Below are 19,279 nucleotides of genomic sequence, written 5' to 3'. Positions count from 1 at the left end.
TGGATTAGCCAAATTATTTTGACTAATTAGATATATTAACTTCTGATGAACTTCCGTACTTAGCTAGATAAAATTCCCTTCATCATTTTGAAAAGAACTTAAGCAGCTAGGTACACCATATATATGGCACTTTTCTCATTTCTAATTACCCATACTTGTATCTAAATTTGAGTTTCACCCTCTCAGGCTGCTCGGCCATTTTACATGACACGATGAAATACTTTTGTGTTGTTGCTATCAGTACCGTATAATCTATGCATGCCGCAGATTCCCCTGATATTGAACAAGGGAAATGCCATGACCTGGTTCTTGAGCCTCGTACTGAGGAAATGCCGTTAGCGTTCAAGGATTCAACTTTTTACTGCCCGCTTCCGACATTTCTGCCGTTTCCCAATCCCGTTTTTGTCGATCCTTTCGTTTCGCTAGCCTCTGACTCGTTTCTATCGAGGCCGCATCTTCATTGAATTCCACTTTTTCATATCATGTGTACACAACTTCAGCCTCTACACCTTTTCCTCGCGTGTGGCGGTCGATTCATATCGATTGTCGGCCGAAGCTCAAACAAGTAGCCTTGTGCGAAATATGAGCGCGTTCATATTTCTTGTGGAATGACGCGTACCGCTTTTTCGACGTAAAACGGAAGGAAGAACAAGACATTTAGCGAAACGTATCGCTTCGGCCGAACAGGACGAATCGATTATATATCGTTTTCGCTATGATGGTATTACATTCACCATTCGTTTGTGGACAAAAGGAATCTGGCATGAACGAACCAGAGTTCCAGAAGTATCTCCTTGTACGTAAACGTGCGTGCATGTGCCTACTTTTCCATCGTTCTAACATGTTGCTTGTCATTTTCAGAAGTATATTTGGCGAAAGCTTCGAATTTGAGATGAAATCCTCGTTATCGTACCGTCTTGGTTTTCTCTTCGTCTCGCCCAAGGTATACCAAAGCCGTAGACCTGCTTGAGAAAAGTAGACGATTCGGTTAATTCAAACTAGAGCCGCCGATTTCATGAACCAAACGTATCACTTGCAAATATTTACAGATTTCTACGGTTTCTCTCTTTATCTACAGCCATGCACCTCTCTTGATTTTGGTCGCTAGGCGCGCTGCGATTTTTCCGTTTTTTCTTAAACGCGGGCATTCGCTCAGCCTTGACGCCATACCAAAACGAGTGGATCGAGATAGCCCAGCCAGGCCACCTCGATCCCATTTCGTCATTTCCCTCTTCTCATGGGTCTTCGTCTTCAAAATACTATAATATTTGCTCAGTTTGTTCGGTCTAGTCAACGACTGCGCCTTCGAATTCTAAGGAGTCTCTGAGAACTTAAGAGAAAAAGGAAGAGCAGAGATTTCCGCCTCTCGCTTCGTTGCCCGTAAGCACATGACGATATGTATGATATGACTGACGAAAGCAGAGTACATGCGAAACGTGCAGACGCTGTATGATTAACAAGAGAGAAGAAGCAGGAGGCACCCAACTGTTGGTGGTGCTGCTTGCGCGGGAACCTTATTCACTACCCGATGAAATGTGTAACTGCTGCCAGTACTCGACGAGCTGAGGAGTTTCTTCCTCCAAGAAGGAGTCTTGAGGGTATTTCCAGCGGACAAAGATTGAGTTCTGCGTGAATCCAGAGTTCAGTGAAACGCGGTAAGCAAGCAAAATGTGTGCCTACAGTAAGGTTCGCAAGAACACAAATCAACGGAATAGCGCTTATATCGAAGCGCATACTTGACGTAATGAAACGGGTCGCTGAGCAGTGCTAGAAACTATCCTTTTTAGCAAATTGGTGGCTGGTTGTCATGCCTCGCCCATCGTGGCGCCGATTCCGGCAGAGCTAACAGATATCGACGTGTTGACATCATTTCCACGAGCGACTGCCGTTATGGATAGGATATTGGCAATGGCAGATCCCTTGCGGTCCTTCGCAAGAGAGTGTAATACCCAGAAAAATATCGGAAGTGTGCTCGTCTCGTGTGTTGACATAGTTAGAGCGGATGCCTGGGGAGAGAACATACCAATATATACGGCATGACCGAGGTAATATTCTCAGCAGGCGATACGGATGAAGGTCAACGTTAAGGTATAAACCCCACAGTCCATACAAGAGCTCTACGATAGCGAAAAATGGGTTGGCATGTCATAGCTTTTATTCTTAGTTTGTTATTTTTTCCGCGGCACAACTTGCTCGAACTTCTGTGCAAGGATTAGCGTTATTGCCTGCACATTAAACTCTCATCATAAAGGCACTTCGTAGTGTTTTTAGTCAAAAACAAATGAAAAAAATACTCCGTCGCAATTTTTTGGTCATATTATAAAAGCATTCGATTATGATATATGTATTATGCAACATTATCTTATAATTTCATGAACATTTTATACAATTATAACTCCCGGTAACTCTTCGTTATCGATTTCTACGTCTGAGTCCATACTATCAACTTTTCACTATATGGAACTTCCTGATGCAAGAAATGCCTTAATTTCCAATAATCAAGATCTTAGTTATGAATTATCTTATCGATTTCTCCCTCACAGGTCATCTTGATTCACTTAAGTAAATGAGATGTTCTATTTTCCCGTTTCCTAACGTTACTACTGATTTCACTGAATATTAGGTACGTGTATGGTACAGTTAATAAGCTATGTCTGCATATAAAAATAGATTGCAGAGGAGTCAGATTGTCATAGCGCAGAAGCTTCATCGATTAAAAACTTGTACTTCATAAATCGGTGGTACGCTTAAACCATCAAGCCAACCCCTCGGTGTGAATTGATGGAGAATCACGGTTTAGCAAGGCGAGCCTCTTTTTAGTTTAGACAATATTCCTATACATGGTGCCTTTAAGTATTACTGTTCCAGCGAATTTGTTCACTTGAAAGTGTTTACTTACTTAAACTTAAAGAGTTATTGTATTTGCAAAACGTCTTGAAATTGGTCCGTTTTAGGCTGAGAAGCCTTTATTGGAGCTATTAATGTTCTCAGAGACCTTACTTACTGTAAATATCTTTCATAAATAAAAGACCTATCTCATACAGTGAGACTGCAATATCGGCATTATATTGTTAGTGGATATAAAAAGGAAAGTTAAAGAAACACGAGGTTATTTTACGAGGAAATTATTAGTAGAAATAAACTTAAGTGGATGCATCATAGTAAAAAAACAGAATCATTCTCAAGGTCCTAGTCAGATTATTTCTGACAGGCATCGAATGTCAAACGAGTATGGGGTGTTCGTGGTAGTCAAGGGATAGCAAAGAAGCAAGAGTATCCGAGAACGATCAAAGCTATTGTCGTAAAACGTTAGCCGTGAATAAGCCAAACCCATGATAGCATCGTTCATTTTTGTTCGGGCGGGCATTGCCCACATCATACAATCTAATGTCGTTTTGCTTAGAATGACAGATATAGAGCATGAGGACAGATAACCCGGTGGCACCACCATATTCGCTCAAGCCAGAATCGCAAATATTAATTGGCGCATACGACCACACCTGACGCACTAGCAATGAACAAAGCTGGAAGAGGACAAAACCGAATTTTTCGTGGTATTGCCATCTCATCCGATTGACACGGCAGGCTTTGTAGATAACGTCCAACCGAACGCCAACCAATGAGTAAAACAAGGTATAGCTTAAAATGGAACACGGAAGACGAAATTGGCTTTATTATCGATTTTGTAAGAAACTTCGAGGAGCAATTTTTTTCCCTGTCGTCACAGTATAGAATCATGAAATCTCTGGTTGAACACCGAAGGTAGATTAATCTGCGACCTTTCGAAAAGCTTACATATCCATAGTGATATTGTTCAAGCAAGTATTACTCAAAATGTCTGCCTTCAAAAGGTCAAGGTCACCTATGCAATACATTTATTTAGTTGTTCGGGACTAAGTAGTCAAAAACACGATACCAAATAAGGTGGTACATCAACATATGTTAGATATACTCTCTGTTATTAAATTAAATTTACGTTGAAGCACTGCGGGATCTTCCCAATAGTTGTATACCTGTGATTTGCATTGCGATATCTGGCCTTATTAATAACAACTTATTTGAGAACATCGACGGTAAGATATGCGGCACTGTTTACGGCATGGCAGCAATCCGAAGCTCAAATCTGGAAGCTATTGAAGCCTTCCTTAGTAATATTGTTATGTAGGTTGCTTCTATAATGCACGACAAGAGTTTTCATCTGTTCTAGGGTCGGTTCCTACTAGCTTTTCTTTTTTTGACTTCATTCTTGTAGTTCACGCTGCGTTTTGCCTATAGTCTTCCACGAAACAAGGATCTAATTTTTCGTTTCAAGTGCTGAGTTATAATGACGTCGTTCGCGGTTGTTAAACTCTGAAGTCCCGTTCTTAAGGTGAATGCATTAGTGCTAACATGTTGTTTTCCCGAAAGTTCCGTAACCTTCAAAAAACAAACTTTACCGGTAAGCGTTGACTTTCAACCTCAAATGGTGTATTTGCCTCTGAACATACTATTCTCTAGTTGCTTTCAGTAGGTTCGTAGACGTGAAAAATTCTATGAAAATATTTACTGAATTGTGCCTGTTAATAGTATGTAGTTTAAAAGTTATTCAAAGTTTTCAAGCTTTGAAATAACTACAGACAAGTTAATACTTAACAAATAGCCTAATGTTAAGCGCGTAACCTGGGTATGCACGTGCATTGCGTGCATTTATTTGCTGCAGGAACCATTTTTGGAAATATTCATTTGCTTAACTGTTAGTTAATAACAGCTACCTCTTAGCCGATTTACGGTCATCGTAGCGTATGCTGTGACAACATCGAAGATACGCTTTCACCATCCGCAGCCATTACCCCGCCTGCTCTGCCAGCTCTCTTACATTAATTCTAACCGGTGACTAAACGGGATCCGGAACACAAAAAAATCCCGAAACCGCCAATCCGTTCGCCCAATCTGTCGTGTCACCCGCTCACCACACTAACAGGGCTCTAGCGCCTTTTACTGCACCATTTTTATCACGTCCGCAAAAGCAACGGCGACAGCGATGGCAGCGACGGCCGCAGTAAGTGCGTCAAAGGTGTCGTTGACCTTTCGCCCAAATGATACTAACTAACACGACAGAGCGGAACGAAAAAGAACGCCTGCTATAGGACCTCCTGGTCTTCGCTTTGGCTCTAGCCACCAACTACTATCGCAGGGAATGTTGCATGTTCTTCTGTACGCAAAGCCTTGAACGAGAATGCACGTCCTTTCGGTTTCGACCTTCTTTTCTGCAATCTACCTCTCTGCCATGAGCTAGCTGTGCCACAAGGGAAATGTAATGGCCCGCAGACTTCAGTACCGCACCAATAACGGCTAGGCGAAACGTTAGAGTGGCTTGCTCACTCAGTAAAATTACGTATCCCTCAACGCCGCTGAGTACACGTTCTAATCCACATAATGCTCATTTCCGAATGATCAAATACACACAAGTGCACAACCGTAGACCCCCCCCCCCTCGTAAAACCTCTGGCAGCTTTTTCGTCCTTTCCCTTGCATTGCCTCCCGTCCACATTAGCTTATTTTTTAGCAGTTGAACACGATATCGAGTGACCCGCGAAGCCTCCGGTGTTACCATTCTAGCAGTATTATGGTGCGATGGATCGAAGGTCACCAGCATTTGGGCGCACTATGGCGTCTTTTTATGGTGCACGCACAACCACAGCGTACGTCCACGCAGTCCCAAAGACAAATAAATGTACAATGCTGCCACGTAATATTTTCATCTAATTATTGGCACTGAGCCAGGGCATGCAGTCATTCAGCCCTTGTCGCACCACCGGGGTTGTGCAATTAGTTTCACGTATTGCTCCCCTTATTCAAACTGCTCTCAACCCCCTTTTAGAATTTGCTGCTATTTCTCCGAACGCCGCTTAGTTCGCTTTGGCCGCGCTTTTGCCGTCTCGTCACGATAAGTCTGTCCATTGGCGTTTGCGGGACATCGACAATCGAATTAACAATTGGAAAAGCAGTTTTTAACCGGGTAAGATAGTTTATCTTTTATGCCACTACGAGAGCCATTCTTAAGGTGTCCATAAAGGAGGCAAACGAAAGGATAAGCGGATAGATGCTTATGTAAGTGTTTCCTCAATGGAGTTAACAAGATTATGAACAGATAGACGTAAGAAGAAGTCTATACTAAGTGTTTTTACATTACGTTTCGAAGCTGTTCACCTGATGGTGATTACTGGAGATGTTGAGCAGCGTAAGTAACTGCAACTTAACTGGATAACATTTACATTTTTGCACACATATTTGTTTAATGCACATAGTCCTTTAATGTACGAAATTTGATCTAGGCAAATTTATCTTAAGCAAGCTATTTTGTGTACTCTTTTTCTAATACGCGATATAAGCTATGTAAGTCGCAGGAATGTTTGCCACAACTATCGTTCTAAGAAAAAATTCTGATTTCTTTACCTACAAATCTTCTGGGACCCAGATAAGATTTACTTTTAAAAAACACTATAAACAAACGCCGATTCTACATATTCTTATCTTGAAAAAGATGTATAAGTGCAGCAGCATGAACTGCTTCAACAACAGATATTAATAACATTATAGCTTTCAGTAAAATTCAGTCCTAGGGATTTTTTTTCGGATGGGCCAGCTATCAAATAAAATACGTACCCTTCCAACAAGAAAGGTGCTAATGACAACCTTTTTCTCCTTTCTCTCCCAGAATACATTATGTCTCTAGCCTCACTTATGCACGGTGCTTTGCAGAATCTATCTGACTTTAAAAATGACACTAATGTCTAGATAACGTTCTTTGTTCGCATCGGTTGTGCCATACGGGTTGTTAACTAACGCGTGCGGTGCATTACATTCACAAATCCCATTTCTGTGTTTCTGGGTATCCGCATCGATGCGTCCGCATTATAACGAATGTAGCTAAGGTGTTCCCTTTCCGGTACAAGGGTAGCATCAACATCAGCATATGACAGCAGTAGCAGCCGAAGCCTCTTTCTGAAGACCACAGTTGTTTATCGCACTGTTGCTCATTCGTGACGTTTCTTCGTTCTCCGGTCTAATGCATTGAGACCTTGTTTCATTTTGGACAAGTAACGTGGATGTTCTAATTGTTGTCTTACCCTAAGCAAAAGTACTTCAACTTCGAACTATCGAACAGGGCTCAGTACCAACAAAGAAGACCTTATCTGACCTCATTACTGACGGATTCCCCTTGTGTGTGAGGGCGGCTTTTCGTGGATTCGGATTCGGTGACTATGGCGGAATACGATGGTCTAAAGCGGAATATAGTCGCAGTCAATATCCCTAGACCGTCGTATTGGGACGCTCGATAGCAACACAAAGAAAAAAGCTCTGCCATTAAATTGCAGTAGAAACGGAACCGTGTGCAGGGTATAGAGTATGTAAGCGTTTGATATGAGTCTAGTTGGCGGCCAATTTTCAAGTCAAGAAAACAAAGAGGTCAAGGGGAGGAAGGGGAAGAGGCTCATCAGCCCGTGCCATGTCAGTGCGTGAGTCGGCTGAGGCTAGTTTAAACCGATATTGCTGCGGAGTCAGAAGAAAGGTATTATAAGTACGCTAGACTAAGTTGTAAGGAATAACGGGTGTATGTTAAAGGAACCAAAAAAGTAAGCAGTCGAAGGAAAACTTATATAATACGCATAAAATTCGGTATGTTTGTATACCGGAAATCGATGTTCAGCTGTACACGTCATTATTTAAGGACCAATATGATAGAAGGTTGAATTTTGGATTAACTTCACATTTTTGTGTATGTGTTTGAGCTTCATAAATGGTGGTGCGGGCAGAGAAAATCATATTAAAATAATACGTTGGGAAGAAAATAAACGAATAATAATATCAATACTAATAAAATATAATAATAATAATAAATAAATAAAAAATAAAATAAATAATAAAAATAAAATCAATACTGCAATCGTCTGTTATTCAGACAAGCTCATATCAAACATGTATCCTACTTGAAAAAAATTTGAGTGTTAAAAGAACACATGGCTTTTACCATGCTGGAAGGCCCTTCCAAAGGAAAATCGTTTTACATACGAACACCAATGCACGCCCAACCTATATGGCCTGTATTGCAGTATTCAAACTTTTCTCTCCGTGCTATTTGAATCGAACGACCAACTATATCACAGTCGCTAACTTACGGCAAAAAAAAGATTATCGCGTTTACAGTGGCTACTGTCGCTTCACGGTACTACGTTTTGACTTTGACGGGTGCGTGACGCCGTACCATTTTGGCATTGCGTGACCCGCGTCTATGTGGGCAATTGGCATAGGCCATAATACAACACAAACAGGAATGTATAGTTGCTATCTGAAAAGCAAATTTTTAAAGCATTTTCGTCAACACGTTTCCTGCAAGTAGCTATTATCCAATGGTATGAACGTAATAAGTACTAACTTTTCTAATTGTACAGTTCCCATCGTAAGCGTTTCCATCGAGAGCCTTCGTTACTCAACGATTAGAACTGCATCGGAGACATTTCACTACCTTTCAACCATAAACATAATGAGCCATTAAGCTATCTTCCTTTCTTTCCCACCAACTTACCATTATTAGCCGGCGATTATACATACCTTCCCAGCGCCTGCGCTAATATTCTGTCGCAACTCGCGAAATACTCGGTCGTCTTTTTCGGAACATTCGTTTATAGTTAGACCTGCTTTACTCATATCTTTACCAACTGCAGACACATTATTTCGCGAGGACCCCCCCCCCCCCCAAACGGCTCCCCCAATGTCTTCATCAGTTACTACCAATTCAGCTCCTTCTCCGTTTTGCCGTATCAGATTTTGGCTCTCTCAGCCGGGCAGCAATTGCCATTCGTAATTTGCCCTCTGTGTGCTTATTACATATATAGATCACAGCTATGTCGTTAGCATGAATTTACTAACCTTTACTAGACTATCCCCTACTGTATCTTCACAAAATATATGGTGCCTATATTTTGGTGTCAGTGAATAACGATAGCAATGACCGTCGTTGGCGTTGTGCTGTGGGGGTGATTTCCGTTGAGGCCCCTGCGGATATCCACGAACGGAGTTGAGAAGCGAACGATGGCTTCGAGAGCGATGGGTCCCAATATGGAAAATGGGAGACTTTCCTGCTTTTCTCCCTATCCGATCTGCCTGGCAAAGTGAGAAGAGATAAAATTGCTGCAATTTATGCCGCATCCATACGCCCGTACGCGGAGTTTGGTTACCCCTACATTTTCTATGGGAGCTGGTATTATTTATTATCCCGACATCTTATAAGGGCGGTACGTCCGAGCGGTCGCCGATGCTCTATAGCAGCAAAGTTATGTTGCACCAGTGTGTACGTGGCGCATTTAGTGCACAAGGATTTAGCGATATTGGGAAACGAGGCCGTGAGCAGGCAAAATGCAGCTAGCAAGAGGTTGCAGGTTACAATTTTTAGCTAACACACAGTCCGCTAGCTAACACACATCCATAGATGACTGTTTTATAGGAGAAGATGGAACTGGATTCCAGTCCTAGACTATGCGGGTATATCGTCAGTCTCTAATTCATAGTAGCTCTTGGCGGGTGGATTCCTGCTCTGTCTTATTCTCGCTGCAGCCGCTGTCAACGCTTGTGATAACAATGGCTGTGTCGGTTTTTGACGGTGTTGGCAGTGTATTTGCGATCCGAACGGCCACTCACTATTGCAATGGGTGTATAACCCTCACAAAGACCATGTACGGGTGTCGAAATGGAATATAGGGGTTTTCAGCTAGTGTCACGCACAGCTTTTCTACCACCCTCAATGGAGTTAGGTCAGTGGGCCGACAATTTGTGCCCATATGGCACCTTAACCGCCCTTGCAGCCCTTTTTTTTACCAGCGGCGTTAGCAACCATATGGTCTTATAAGCCGCTATCCCGTGATCATTTGGTTGAACTGAGCTAAAGCCGAGCTGCCGTGGTAGGAATGGGCACGGTTGCTAACGCGTTCGTAAGTGCGCAATAAGGAAAAAAGCCCGCAGGGAAATGGCGTGATATAGTTGGAGCCAGTATCATAATCTAAGAAATAGACGGCGTTGAGGTGAGAGGTGCAACGCGTAGTAACACGCCACTCATATGAATGGTTTCAGAATTGCACCAAAAAAAGGAAATGCAGCGGACTCGCTGGAGGGAATCAATAAATGATTTGAGCTGCAACGAAACCTGCCGAAAATGAGGACAGAAACGCGGCAAATTAATCGCATGAGCGTCTGTAGCCCGCAGAATTAGAGATCAACTTGAGATGAAGATGGCTTCCCGTCATGTTTCTGGCGCAATAACAGGCACGTACCGAACCGATAGCTTCAGGTGCCGATATATGTAAGTAGTCAAAAAAAGTTTTAACTTAAACATGGAGTAAGCGGATTTTACTGATATAATAACGCACACGTTGATCAGTACTATTATAAGTTTAGTCTAGTTCAACGTTCACTTATTATTTCATAGTCGTTTGTAAAAACCGTTATTAATACCGTAAAAGAAAGCATTGATACGTCAACGTAACACATGAACTTTGGATATCGCCCTAAAAAACATTATTAATTATTAAATTAATTGAAAACGTGCCGTATTCATTAGATCTAACTCGTTGTGATCTTTCCCTGTTCCATATGCCGAAAGCTTTGCTTAAAGGGCAAATATTGTATTTAAAAAAAGCACCCGTTCATGCGTTACGCTGGAAACTTCTTAAATAACATATATATATATATATACGTGTGCCGAACTCGTTGGCTTATAAAAAGCTTGCAAATTTTACGGTGCGGTTACATGCGAACTTCGATTCAGATACGGACGACATCATTCAAGCAGATCTAAGAAGGAGAATTACAAATGCTTTTTTTTTTCCTATATTTGTAGCAGCCATTAAAATGTATACTTTTTTTTTTTTTTTTTTTAATATTTATGTGATTACGACAAAGTAAATGAGATTATTAATTGCTAATCTTTTTCTTAGCTTGCTATTTACAATACGGTCCAGAATTATACGTTTCGATGATGCCTGAAGGAACTGGGCTTCTACTAAAGGACACTCGCGTCAAAAGATGTGTACGATATAATAACGTTACGTAAAAAAAAACTGCGAAGAAATCTTGTACCACCAGTAACTGTTTACCCAGACCAAAATATCGTACAGACATTGGCACATTATTTTCTCTCGGTTTGCTGTCCAGTGTGCAATTTATATACATCCTATTATTACCCTTATTGTAGAGATACAACGACTTGGCGCTCTAACGTTGGGACGTTACTGCTGATGGTTTTTAATATATCCAATGGTACTGTGTTCGAATTCTGTAACCAAGACCAGTTACCTTTCATTTTCTTAGAGTAGTGGATAACCAGCAAACTGGGCATAGTGGCAGTATATATATGTATATACAATACAGAAGATATATAGATGTATTTAGATGTATGCTAGTAATACAATTATTATATCAATGTTGAATTGGAGATCGGTGCAATGTCATTTTATAATCTCACAAAGACGATAATAGAGCATTGGCCTTATTTTAGACCCTTTACGAGGTCGCGGGTCAGGTTCCCAAAATTTAACTGTAAGTTTTTGCAATATTATGTTTGCTTATTCGGTCCGCAGGCTGTCGTCTTTTGTCGTATCGCAAAAGGAAATAAAAAAATGTGACTTCCAAGGCGGATATTAATCGCTGACAGACTTCAATGAAGACGACAGTGACAATGGTTAAGAGCTACAGCAGCTTCGATTAGATTTAGATAAGGAAATGCCGTTGACCATTGTGGAAATTCTATAGGTAGGAGAAAAAATTGTACGAGTTCGAATTAAGACAAAACCTAAGTGCAAAAAGACTCTCGTAAGGCCGAAGGCCTTGTTAGCGACAGTAGTGACCGGTCTCGAGATTGAGTAACGTGAGCCTTTTTCTAGCGACAGTGTATGTAATGATTAGGCTTGCAGCTGTCCTAAAACGATCTTTTGCACGCATATGAAAGCTGTCTAAATGCATCGTCAGCCGTGAAGCTTATTGTGTGGATATTGCTTTCACTGCTGGGTGCTAATGCTGGGACGATCGCAGCGTTTTGGGAAAAGGTTCTCAGCACCAGCTGGTCCTATTAAACATTGGCCTGTTGGTTTTACTTGCTAGAGCTAGGTAAAGAGTGGAGTCACTGGGACGATAGCTGCTATCGTGAACAGCTTGGATGGCAACGATGAACTTTCAAGGCTCTCCAGGTCATCGATCCTTCAAGAAAAGGGTGTTTTTTTGCTTCTCGACCGGCCAAGTGCTTCGTTCAACCAAACAATTATAGTGGTAGAGCTCTTATAACCTAATTTTAAAGCCTAACAAAGACAAGACAAGGCCAAACTTTCCATTGCTTTCTCAGTCCAATCGTTTATCAAATAGATTAATTTTTACTATTATTGATGAAATATTACTCGTGTTTTTATATAACTGGTAGCAAATGCAGCTCTAAACTGCAGCTTAATCCAAAGCCAGCAAAGTTACATATGAATCGTTTCAGGTTTTTATAAAGATTGGAAAATATTTACCCACGACGAGATTATTGCCTTTTGGAGATTGTTTATTTTTTCCCATCGGCTATTATTTCGTTCGCATTTTGTTACGGCAATGCTATCTCTATAGTAAGTGCTGAATATTACTGAAACTACTATATATTTTCTACGGGGAGGTATTTTAGAGAATCTTGTTTGAAGCATTTTGTTAAGTGGTGTCAAGCCAACGACACACATGAAATCTTCCCACTCAAGAATTGATCAATCATGAAATAAAATAACACTAATAACTTTTAATATAGTCTTAACTTACTGCTTAACTATCTTCACTAAAAGCCTTACCACATCACTGTTGAAACCTAAGATTTCAAATTAAAGTTTTTTCAAAACTGCTTATGTATACGAAGTCGAAGGAACGGAATACTTACGTTTAAGAAAAAAGAATATAAACATTCAGTAAATTTAGTACCTCGTTTTCTTCAAATGAATTATAACAACATAATTTTACTTACAATATCGGACGGCCTGACCTCTAGTAGTTTTTCGCCTCAAAATAGAATTCGAGAGGCAGAAAATTATTTCGTCTTGGTTTACTCTTCAGTTTCATTCGTCTTAGCTGAAAGCGAAAAGACTGTCGATCTTCTTATCTTTTCATTGTCCCAACGGACGGATTTGCGAAGATGTGATAGGATTACACGACCTCAATCAAAACAACCCTATAGAAGCAAAAGTCTTTTGCACAAAGAAGAAATTCATTTCTTAGGTCACGCGGATACCGTGCTCAGACAATCCCAGCCGAATTACCCTATCGGACTTGGCCATCTGCTCCATTGACGGTGTTATCCTGAAAGCGCTTCGCTGCATGAATCTTCGGCTGTCCTGGTTCCGCCCCAGATAATCAGGGCGAATGGAAGGGCTCAGCCAAAGCTTCGTCTCACATACAGAATACGACATAACGGCACGCAAAAGAATATGACATTATCCCAGAACGTTGCATTGAAGCTATCCGCTTGATTTGATCGAAAACGACACAGTCGACCGATGCCTCAACTAGTCCTCTTGCGGGACGGCGTATTTTTGAACATGTTTGCTAATGGGTTTTGGAATGGGCAGCCTTGAAAAAAAATTAGATGCAATGTCCACCCAGAATTCGGGGTTTCATGGTGGCTGCAGTGTAGGAATAGCTGATATATGTATACGTGAAGGACATCGTTATTTGGTGAATGCGTATCTGCCCCTCGCTCAGCTAGGAGTGATTTTCTTGTGGTTTAATTGCTTTGTCAAGCGTTGCTCCAAGGGCATAGACAAGAGTATATATGAATGACAATAAAACATATATATGTAATAATAATACAAATAGACATTTAATGTATGTCCTATCTTGGAACAATATTTTAATCATAGTTTGCGAATTAATTTTTCATTTGACTTTATTTCACCTGGCGTAATTATTAATAATACTATCAACTTCAAAGTAAACTCGACCACAGCTTCAAATAAGACCCCTCACTTTTTAAGTACATAATTGTATGATATCTACGCAAAGCCACCTAGTCAGTTTCTGCCGCCTTCATTTCCATATATAGCAGAATAAAGTCCTTTTTCTCTCGAGGCCCAGTGCTCTATTTACCGTGTTTTCTCGTTTTTGTTCCATTTTCATATTCACGCGTTGTTTCCCATGCACTGCCTGTATGAAGTCCTTTCTGCTTGATAGGTACCTTTCGGCTAAACACTAGTTTGTCTGCTACTGTTCTCGAACGAAGCGACTGAAACTTAGCAAGGCCTTGTCGATTTTTGATCCCGAGATTTTCTTCCTCGTTAGTCGGATCTTATCAACTAGGTTACTCTAATGTCGTTCCCGTGTCGCAGACCGATCTACGCCGAGCTCTTGCCTGCGGCCTCGAGATTGAGGTCCCCTTAGTTGCAGACTGACGAGCCAGCTCATCGATCCGTCTGAGCGACCGCTGTGTATCTTCCCTAGGAGAAGGCTTTTTTAGATAAAGACGCAACGGTGATTCTAAAATAACCACCCTGCTCGTTCTATCGACTACCATGTCGGCGCATACTAACAGCACAAACAATACCGAGGAAAGAAAATGGACCCAACGACGCCCAACATCACCGGATACGATCAGCATGTACACGTATAAATGTAAACGGGTGAGCAGAAGGAAAAGATGTAGGGCATTGATTTCTCGCTTACAGGAGCACGCATACCTAGACGTGCTTACAGGATCAGGCATAGAATAACTTTATTTTATTACACGATGCCAATGTGGGGACAGGGAAACCACTTCTATTCCACCCAGTATCGTATGAATAGTAATTACACGGCAAAAGACGAACGGCCAGTAACCGGTATTGGTTAGTGAATAGCAAAATGTAAGAAGACCTTGTGTTCTAGGCAAGCAACTTCTTGCTTCAATGTGGCATATGTCGGTGGAGTAAAGTCCCAAGAACGAACACCTGCGTCTGACCAGAGTATGCGAGCTCCATCCGAAGCCATGTTTTCGTCTACCGCTTGAACCACAGAGTCCTGCACGTGACCTCGATCCAATCCGCTTCTCTATCTTGTGCCTGCTCTTGCGACACCAAGTAAGTAAAAGATGGCAAACTGTGATATGGGGAAACTGCGTTAACAGTATGTGGAGCCGACTAAGATTAGGTAGTATGGCCAAATAGGAGAACAAAGCTGAACATGAGGAAGGGGGAAAGAAGAAGCCAGATTGATCGCCTGCACGCCCCGTATAACGTATTCGTTGACAGGGATGGCTCGATACCGAAGGAAAGCATCGTACACGAAGAAAATAGTGGAGTAACAAAGATCCCTGGGTGAACCACGAAAGTTTTTAGAAGGGTCCATCTTCTGCTTTTATCGATGCCACCAGCATTCAATGCAGGAACAAGTCTGCCCCTGTATCAATTGCTACTGCTCCATTATGCGTGGAAGCTTCAAAGTCCGGGACGTTATATCCCGGCTAGTTTGGGACATGCTTTTCGCCCTGCCGTCCACTTGGACGAGCCTGAAGATGCCCTGTTCTGATATCAGTTGCAACTGAACGGCAACAATTATAACTCGACTTACCTTCTGCGAATACTTTTTAGTATAAGAAAAGTGCGATAGGTACGTCCAGTCTTTTAGAGTTGACACGTAATCGTTAAAAATAACCTTCGCAAATGCAAGAGCAAGGCAGTAAGAACTGTAGGACTCTTCAGTACTCTAATATTACCACTTGCAATCACATTTGTAGAGAAATGTTGAAAACTTTCAACAGCAACCTTGCGAATCCTGTTTATAGAAGATAAGTTGTGAGCCGTGCTAATAGCTTTGAATGATGTGTAGTTGTTTTTTTTGGGGAGGAAGCTTTGGACATTGTTAGCGTATGTACATGTTGGAACTGTTCCTTGTCTGTATACATCTGGTATATACATACAAATATAAATGCTTGGCATAGTATACGGGTGCGAGGAATTTCAATGGTATCGTCGTTTACCAGCGCATCATTCGTACTGAGTATACATAGCGAACACTAAATCGTTACTCTCCTCAGTTGAACTTAAGCCGAATTCGAACTTGTTCGACCTGAACTCCGGTCTGGAACCAAACTTATTGCAGCGGCTTTATTCATGGTGTGCTATTACTCTCGTAATTAGAGAAGTGATAAAGACTTTTAATGGGGTTTTTCGTTACTAACTGAGATCTTACAGACCTAAAACTGTGGGGTAGGGAAACTCCACTTCGTACATTACAAGGCGGATACTCTTTTATCTTAAATCATGTGACTAAGTCTCAAGTATTAGGACAAGCTTTTCATCTACCGTACGCACTGTGTACCTTACTTTTCTAGCCAGGTATAGAAGCATGAAACTAGGTGCCTAGTAATTTCGTTTGTACATCCTTACTAGTTCACATGTCTGCAGCCATCCTATATATGAACAATAACAGTACCTCTATTTTTAAGTTTATAATTAGGCCTGAAATAGGCATCAACTGGCTAACGTGATCTAGTCCCTTGGGCCCCCACCCACCTTGCTCTAAAAAGCTGAGCCTCAGCTACAGGATTAAATGCCGCGTCAGACTCGACTCCGCGTAACTCTTTTGGACATATTTCAGAATTACGCCCTTCTTCCCATGACTTGCTTCATCATAGCCTCTTGGTCCCCATGGTTCGCCTTTTATCTACCTACTTATATGTGTCTGTTATTACATGACAGAAACACGGGCACATGGAGAGCAGCGCATGGAAAAGACGCGACAAAGGTAAACGAAGAAAACAAAGAACATAAGGCTCAGCGCATCATCAAGGCTTGATACCGAAAGTGGTTGACTACCGAGTTGCGTACGGTCACGACCCGGAAGACAACAAGACAGGCCGAATAATAGGATACAAAGTAGGCGCATCTGGTTGTCTATATCTGCGTGCCGGTATCAGTGCGATATTCACATATATGATATTCACACACACACGCGCGGCTATCAAAACGGACTAATTTCAACTCTAATCAACGGGATGATTAGGCCCTGTTTTCTGCGTCATCCGCTCTAAAGCGTTCCGTCGTTTTCTTTTCTCCGCTGCCGCCGGCGCCGCTTTCACAGTCTCAAATCAACAAATTCTCTTGGGATGTACGCGGTCTTATTTGCGCTGATTGATGTCGCAGTGCCTGTCGCTGCATGGTGCTATTGTTGTCGGACGTAGATGAGTGAGAATAGCGGATCAGGTTGATAGCAGGTTGGAAATGGCTGGCAATAGTACACAATTGATAGCTTCCCCTGTCAAGCATAAGTTGTGAAGAGCGGAACGGAGGTTCTGCCTGGAGAAGTCTTGTGTGGCCGAATGTTGAATGGCTCATTTGGTCTTCATCCGCTGCGTCAGCTGGATGCTGTCGTTCGGAGGGCCGAAATTAATGATGCTGAGTTAAAAACACGAACGCCACCGCTTTCGGCTAGTATTGTCTTGAATTTGCAGCAGAGTTGTCAAATGGGGGGGGGGGGGAGGGGGGAAGGCGGGGGACAATAAGAAACGTGTTAAAGGGAGCCTGTTAGAGGAAACACTTCGAAGAGATTGTGGGACTTAAAGGAGTCAGAATGAATCCTGTTGAGGGTGAGCAGACTGGTGGAGTTGCAACATCAGAGAGGACCTAATCAGCTTCACTTTGCTATTCTGGGCAATATGACGTTGATTGGGCGTGAGCAGGATTACACGCAAACTCTGTTTAGAAAGCTAGCATAGATGCGAGCTCTGATGAGTAATGTTATTGCTGCGATATACGCCCCCATAAAACGATATAAAGGATTTCGTGTTATTAGACAGCAGTAACTTACTTCGGTAAGAAGATGTGCCTATTAATTGAAAAGCTGGCTATCTTGTATCATAGGATGATAAGGAATGTAACTTTTATATACTATCGTTTCGTTGTAGCCTGAACAGCCCTTTATGTATATATTGAATAATTATCCATTAACATTTAAGTTACCAAAATAAGCTGAACACGCAATGAGCATAAAGATTTTTAGCTAGAATATTACATTTTACTGCGTGGGCAAAAACTTCGGAGTGAAGCTATTTGGAATGGAAAAAAAATGTATATAAATCCCTATTTACCGCTTTATTTCCGGACGATTTCACTGTCGATCTAATTAGATAAACTAGTTAGAGAGTACGTATTCCAGATATATCTGCTTGTGATAAGTGGACTCAAAAAACGATAGGAATTGCAATAATAATAATTATAGTTCATTATTCTTCGTGCTTCTCAAGAACGATCTTCATTCGTGCACTAAACAATAGCACCGTCTTGTAGAGACGATCTTGCACACGGACGATCTCATCATGTACAACATGAACAGGTTTCACCTGCGGCAGGCATTAATACGACTGAATACCTAGGTCATCGAAGTTAGTCTTCCAATTTGTTAGATCAAAACAAAGGCTATAAAGTTCCGAAGATGCGAAAGACGTGGTAACGGAGATTTGTTTTGTTTGAACATAACGGTGCCTAGAAATTGTCAATTAGTTTACATCGGCTTGACGCTAACGGCAGCAGGGAAATCTTTCGCTGATCACATAGAGGCTTAAGTTAGATCAGTAATGGTTTCGTCTGTCGCAATTAGAAATCTGCGAAAACTATTCATCGAAACAGCAGCGAAGTGATTTACTATGGAATATTGCACTCTCGCATACGAAATTCTGATCCTCTGGGAAAAGCAAAGCGTCCGGGTTCTGCTGTTTGTTCGAAATAAAGCCGGTACTTTCGAAATTAGTACGAGGCCTGCACGCAACAATTCATAATCGCCTAATGCAGTCATACGAAAATATGCGAAAGTCATTTAGCCTTTCAGAAATAGTAGCGTATAGATAGAAATGCCAATATTGGCCGATGTAAGTCTTCCAATTTTCTCAACTCTAGCTAAAACCGACGGTCACTGGAAGCAAGCGAACAGAAATAATCACCATATTATAACTTTATACGAACTCTATTCATTCATTTATGAAATTCAACAATACCACGAAGAAAATAAAAATTGTATCTGTGAATTTGCTGAAGATACCATTCCGGCTACGGGTAGCCTGATTACATTAGTAAGGCAACCTCAATACCTAGCCACTTACACATGCTCATACATCTCCACAATCACCTCTTATGGCATATTTATAACTTTTATTACACATTGTATATTTGGAATAAATAAAATGAAAAATGAATCTAATGGTAAGTTTATTACTTAGTTCAGCCAGAGTGATAAGAATCGACGTTGATTGAATACTGATTTATCTCTA

General features: G+C 41.4%; 1 long non-coding RNA gene across 3 annotated transcripts in view; it reads left to right on the top strand.

The window, feature by feature from the left end:
* The window catches only part of LOC111262233 (uncharacterized), a 165,465-nt gene that overhangs the window by 79,456 nt on the left and 66,730 nt on the right, over positions 1-19,279 (top strand). Inside the window, exons 1-3 of one of the 3 annotated variants that reach the window (XR_002681480.2) lie at positions 6,903-7,552; positions 10,108-10,336; positions 11,613-12,965. The exons of the other annotated variants lie outside the window; for them this stretch is intronic. This is a non-coding gene — a long non-coding RNA (uncharacterized LOC111262233). Of the gene's footprint in view, positions 1-6,902; positions 7,553-10,107; positions 10,337-11,612; positions 12,966-19,279 lie in introns of those variants that run through there. 3 annotated transcript variants of the gene reach the window in all.

Source organism: Varroa jacobsoni, unplaced genomic scaffold, assembly GCF_002532875.2.
Source record: "Varroa jacobsoni isolate VJ856 unplaced genomic scaffold, vjacob_1.0 scaffold_641, whole genome shotgun sequence".
In the NCBI taxonomy this organism is placed as follows: Eukaryota; Metazoa; Arthropoda; class Arachnida; order Mesostigmata; family Varroidae; genus Varroa; species Varroa jacobsoni.
Note: the sequence above shows the minus strand (reverse complement) of the source record. Positions and strands in the feature narration are given on the sequence as shown.